Here is a 6,565-nt window from a genome sequence, read left to right on the forward strand (position 1 = left end):
GGGAACAGGCTGTCAGAACCTGAGGAGTTCACAGGACGGCCTTGAGCGGCTAAATGGCCACTTCTTTTCTGGATTCTTCCAGTGCCCATCATAGCCGCACACTGTTCTGTGATGGGAGAAACGTGCGTCTTGTGGTTCCTGGGGGCCGGCTGCTCCCCATGGGTCTGATCCATTTTCAGCTATCCTGCGCAGAGACTCTGAAAAGGACACACGTTCTAAAAAGAGAAAAACGCCTCAGATGTCCATCGAACCTGGTGGCCAAGTATGGACTGACCACCTCAGGGCACCCTGCTGCATTGGCCTCGCCCCCCAGGAGAAATGCAACCCCTGGCCCAGCAGCCCTGGCAGGGTGGCTTGACTCCAGGGGAGTGGGGACCCCAGGCCCAGACCCCTCTGCAAGCCCCCCCATGTCCTCAGGGGTCATTGTCCCCTTCCCCTTCACAGTGTAATGGGCCGAATGGTGTGATAGAGTCGTACCTGCTCTCTCCAACCTCACTCTATCCCTCAAGCCAGTCAATGGCTGCAGAGGCAGAGGGCAGGCCCGCAGGTCAAGGAGGGGGGCTGCAAGCTGCGGTGGGGGTGAGGGGAGGACTGAGTGTGGGCAGGATGTGCATGCTGGACACCCCACGGTGGCTGTCACCTGGATATGCAGGCCACACCTAGACCCCTGCCCTGGGTGGCACTATGCATGCAGACCATGCCAGAAAGGTGGCCAGTGGCTGTCGAGCCTTGTCTGGGGTCCCAGAGGAAAGCCAGATGGTTTGACTCTCCCCACACCCTGCCCCAAGCTCCGATCCTCCCTGACCCCTCGCCACCCCCCCCCCCCGCTGTGACCCCAGCCCTGCCTGAGCCGGCTCCTCCTCATCCTTCACCAAGTCCTCATGCCCCCTCCGTTCTGCCCCTGAGCCCCCTCTCCTGCCTTGATGTGTGTCAACACCAACACCGCCCAGCATGACCCACCCCCCATCTCCTGTGGGGGAGGGAGGAGGAGGCTCTGCTCGCCCACATTTCCAGGCCCAGCGGCCTCTGAGCCCATCCTCAGGTCCCCCACGCCCTTCATCACTGCACCCCACTCAGACCCAGGTCCAAGTCCACCTCCCAAACCCACGGGTTCTCACACACATGCCCCCACGTGTGCACACACTCAGCCCCCAGATCCCTTCCTCACCTCCCCCCCATGTCCCAACTCTGACCCTCCATGCTGGGCCGGCAGTGGCCCTGCCTGACATATTTTCTGTGACCCGGAACTGCCTAAGGCAAGAGGGTCCTGGGTTCATTTGGACTTCCCAGCCCCCACAATGGTCAGGGGCAGCAAGTCTGCCCAAGCCACTGGCCGGGGCTCCCTGGAGAGATGCACCCCATGGCCCCCACCGGCCCTACCAGACAAGGGAAGTGGGAAGGGGACACCTTGAGCTGGGAGGGTGTTGGTTCTGACGCTGGCTGGCCCTTGTCCCCGGAAGACAGGCTCACCCTGCTGATCTGGGCCTCGGCTCCTCTTCAGCAAAGGGGGGTGGTCTCAGGCTGTGATCCCTGTGTTCCTGATCCCGAATTGACCCCCCGCCCCGGCCACTGCCAAGGGGCCTGCCACACCTGTGGGGACGCTGGGGGCCTGAGGACGTACAGGATGGTGGGCAGTGCTGTGAAGGCAGTGGCTGCTGCTGGGAAAAGCCTGACTGTGACAGGTCCCTCCTCAAATCTGGGAGAGAGACCCTCCAGGTCCCTGGGACACGGACAGTAGTGACCATGCTGGGGCCAAGGCCAGGGTCTGGGGACCTGGGCTAAGGCTGGTGCCTGGACCCGGGGGGAGCAGGCAGGAGAGGGGTGGGCTGAGCATGTATGTGCACATGTGGGTGTGCAAGGGTGTGTGCACACCTGAGTGACCCTGCAGCAGCCCAGGCTCTGGGCCAGGTGCTCAGAGGGGCTCCCTGCGGGCCGGGCTGGGTGCCGGGGCTGCCAGGTCAGCAGTTTGGACGAAGAGGCCACAGTTCTTGCTCAGGATGGGGGCTCCTGGGCAGGGCCATCTGCATCGTGGCCTTGGAGGGCAGGGGAAAGTTCCCATGGCTGGGCGAGTGTTCCTGATATGCAGGGAGAGAGAAAGAAAATATCAAGAAGCCACAATTATCTCCCCAGGAGGGAGTCACACAGACCAGCCTTGAAACCCTGATGCAGAGGCAGGGGCCTCCCAGGGCCCAGGCTTAACTCTTCGCCTCCCTCCCACTGCTCCCTGGGGCCCATCTCAGGCCCCTGCCCCACCAACACCCCGCACAGCCCAGCCTGGAGCACAGGTCGTGGGGACGCAGCACCTACAGCACCTCCCAGGGGTGCCCAGGCACACAGGAGCCTATGACTCTCCCGAGACAGCCCAGCCCAGGCTGCTGCTCGGGAAACCCCATGCCCATGCCTCAGAGAACCGTGGGCATCGCTGCTTGCCACCTCTCCTTTCCCCCAGCACACAGGTGCCCTTTCGAGGCCCAGACCTGGTATTCCGTCACCCCATCTCTCTGAGCCCACACCGTTTCCATAAACGGGGTGTAGGGGTGACAGAGTTAGCAAATAAATGTTCAGGACCCAGTTAGAGTCCATTTCAGATCAACGATCATTTTTGAGGTGAACATGTTCTCTGCTGCTGGGTGGTGCTCAGTGCCGGGACCCACCAGTCAGGTGGGTTGCTGCCTGTCCCGCTGTGAGTGGGCCTTGGGGAGCTATCTGCTCTGAGGACACCCTTGTGGGTCTGTTCAGAGCCAGTGCTTCTTTTCCTCTGGGGGACACCTGAGAGTGAGATTGCCGAGTCACGGGGCAGACACACACGTAACCTTATGGCTCCAAAAGCATTGGCCATTGTCAGCATCTGCCTGACAGGTGGGGAAACTGAGGCCAGGAGAGGCCTGCACAACATAGCTGTGGCGAGCTGTGATTCTCAGCCACTGACCCTGCCTGGCCTGACACTTGGGGCAGGGAGAACAGCAGGGGACAGTTACTCGGGGAATTGCAATGACACCAAGGGGATGCAGGGCAGGCTGGGAGCCAGTGCAGATACCGAGGTCCCTGTGTCCCATAGTCCAGCGGGCCACACTGGGAACGGGTCTGGAGAGTCCACCAAGGGTTAATGACAGGCTACCTTCGGGGGCTGGCAGCTGAGGCCTGAGCTCAGAAGACAGCTGTGGGAGCCCCACCCCCACCGGAATGGAGCAGAGGGAGGGAGAACCGAGCTCTGAAGGCCACCCCTTATCGTCCGTCCGTCCACTCCAACTCACTGCCAAACACGTCCTCCCAGGGCCCACAAAGATACTCTGTCTCGTAGGCAAAGGGAGGGCTGGGCCTGGCATGTTTGGTGTTGCAGGGGCCACTCTGGGGGTCCACAGTGCCCAGGTTCTGGCTGGTCCCAGCAGGGAGCTCTGTGCCAAGTGACAGGGACCAGGCCACAGTACCCAGGGCCGGCATGCCCTCTGAGGAAGGCTTCCTGGGGGCGAAGTGCTGGCTGGAGGTCCCAGGACTGGTGGGCAAGACCCCACGTGAGCTGGAGGCCTGCTGCTCACTTGTCTGGCCTCCTAGAATCCAGCCCAGCAGGACCGTCCTCCCCTCCACTATGCTCCTGCAAAACTCTGGCCTGGGTCCCCTGCCAGGTAGAGCAGGGATGTGTGGCCCAGTGTTGGGTCTCAGTGGAAGCACTGAGTTCGGAGCCTGGAGGGTGTGTGGGTGCTCCTGCCAGGCAGCCAGTGGCCCCAGCGTCTGTCTACCTGCTGGGTGGGGCCTCCTGGCCTCAGCTCTCTTGATCAGCCCCTTCCATCACCTCCTGCATCTGCAAAACAGGCATGGGGTGGGGGCTGACACCCTGGGGGTCAGGGCTCTCCAGGGGCCACAGCCAGGTCTGCGCCTGTCCCACATCTGCCTGCTCCCTCTGAGCAGCTCCGCACGGCAGCCAGCGGGAGGCTCCTGGACCCAGAATCTACTGTCTCACCCACCGTCATCACCTGGCTCCCCATGGCCTTCTGGACACACAGGGAGTGTGTCCAGCCTTCTCCTCCACTGGCCTCCCATCCAAGCCCTGCAGGCTCCAGCTGTGGGAGACCAGGACGCAGGACAAGGCCTTTGGCCCCTCAACTTCAAAGGGAAAGGCAGGGGGAGGGGTCCCTAGAGGGAGCCATATGTCGAGACTGGGGTTGGGAAGGGCCAGAAACACTTGGATTGCATCCCTCAGTGGCGTGGGGTCCCTACCTGCCACTGCCGCCATCATTTTTACACCCCTGTGGATTTTAAAAGTGCTTTATAACAGTACACATCGATTTCATAATCAGGAAAAGAAGTTTAAGAAAACAAAAAGCTCTGAGGTGCCCTAGGACAGCCCAGGGCCTCTCCCCACCCCTGCTGCCCTCTCTGTCTCCATCTGTTTCTTGCCTCCTTCCTGTCATAGGCCCCCGGACCCAGGATCCCAAGGTCAAGGGCAACAGCGCTCTCCCAGGAGCCCTGGGAAGCAACTGAGGTGACAGTTGCTTGGGGGAGGGGAGGGTCAAGACAGGGTGTGGGAAGGGGGAGGCCCTGCGCAGGGGGGGGTGAAGGGGGGGCTCAGTGTCAGCCCAAGGGTCAGAAGGCAGCGCTCCTCTAGGGCCTCAGTGAGCCTGAGCGAGTGAGCCTGTCTGAGCTTTAGAACAGGCCCCTCCATCAAGGCCTGCCCGCCCCTCTCCAGCAGAGGACAGGATCCAAGGCCCCTTCAGCCCCCTGCCGCTCCTGCCCTGCTGACCCCCTGGTCTCTCTACTCCTCTGCCCGCCTCGCACAGAGCGGTGGCCTGAAGTCCTGGTCACAAGCCCCGGGTACAGGCAGCACAGTGGTCCATTGTCCCGCCCCGCCCAGGTGCTGCCGCTTCTGTCATAGCCCTGGGCCCACATTGGGGGGGGAGGGGTAGCAGGAGGGTCTGAGCCAGGCCGGCAGGGGCCCCGGCATGTCCAAGGCACATGGATGGCCACACTCTCGCCTGGTTTCCCTCACCTGTCCACCTGTCTTTGCACACCCAGGAGCCCACCACTTGGTTAGAGATATGCAACTGCCTGACAAGCCCCCACCCCATGGGGGAGGGGTGAGCGCCAAGGGGCTGCTGCAGATGGACACACGGACACACAAGGATTCAGGCCTCAGGACCGTAGGGCAGGGAAAGTGCCGGCAGAGCAGCCTCTGGAGGAAGGACAGGAAAGGCAGGGCTGACCAGCACAGGCCGCGGGGAGGGCAGCGGGCTGTGGGTGCCAGTGGCAGGACTACCCCAGGCCCCCAGAGACAAGTGTGGGAGCCGAAGGCCACTCACTTTCAGACTCAGGCCACCACTTCTGTCACTTCCCACAAGCCAGGAATTCCTGTGAACAGTGGTGGACAGTCACCCACATGGACCCAGCCATCCCCTAACTCCAGTGGGCACACAGGGCACCTACTTCTACACACACAGGAGCTGAGCTGCCCTGCCTGGGCCCCTCAGCCTGGAGGCACCTCCTGGGAGACGGGGGTGTGTGTGGTCTCTGTGTGGGCAGCGGTGGGCCTTGCAGCAGCTGTCCCCTAGGTGCTGTCTCCCTCTCGTCTCTGCATTTTTACCCCCAAGACTGCAGGGCCCCTGCCATCTCCTGACACGCCCTGGGGCTCTGGGAGCAGAGCTGATACATGTCAGGTGTGTATGGCCCCTGAGAGCTCTCCCCCTGATCCTCGGGGCAGACTGGTGGGGGTGGTGGGGTTTCTGGGGCTCTGTGCCCGGGGCAGTGGGGCAGGAGGCTGGAGGTGCTGTTGCCCACAGCTGGGAACGGGGACGGACGCCCCGTGTGCATTTTCGGGCCCTGACGCAAGCAGTTGCATGTGGGGAGGAGATAAGTGCTGGCCAGGGCTGGCCGTGTCCCAGGGCCCTGCCAGCAGCCCCAGCCCTGTGGGCCTTGCTGCCCGCCCGCCGGGGGGCACAGATCAGCGCTCAGCTCAGAGCAGGTCTTTGTGCCCCGATCTCGCAGGCGCGGGGGTGGACAGGGCCTTGGCCGGCGCAGCCTGCAACCACACGTGACAGTTGCTGCCCTGTGTGCTGGGCGCCAAGGTCTCTGCCGCGTATAAAGGGGGCGTGTGGGACGGAAGCGGCAGAGCCCGGCACTCAGCAGACGGCTCTCCTCCGTGCTCTCAGGCTCCGCTCGCCTCGCCGGCTGCCCAGAACCTGAATGGGAGGCAGGACCAGGTAAGGGAGAGGCTCACGGCCATGGGACCCCCACCTCATTTTTGCAGCGCGTCCTGCCGGCCTCACAGGAGCTTCTCAGGATGGCCGCCCGGGCCCAGCCGCCGCCTCCTCCGTCTCGTGGTTCCTTTTTCCTATGCATATACTTCTTTGAGGGTCTGGCCTAAAGAGGTGTAGCGCATGGGAAAATGGGGTGACGAGGTCCTCCTCCAGCCGCACCTGCATCCTGACCTGCCTCCACTTTCCTGGGACCTGCGGGCTTCCTCGCCCTGCCCTCGGGCAGGGGTGGGTCGCATATCGGAGGACGCGATTGGGAACCTTTGCTGTTGAGGTTGTGCCCTGGAGATGTCCAGGCAATGTGGTCCAGATCCCACCCC

Source organism: Rhinolophus hipposideros (genome assembly GCF_964194185.1).
Source record: "Rhinolophus hipposideros genome assembly, chromosome: 15".
Classification (NCBI taxonomy): domain Eukaryota; kingdom Metazoa; phylum Chordata; class Mammalia; order Chiroptera; family Rhinolophidae; genus Rhinolophus; species Rhinolophus hipposideros.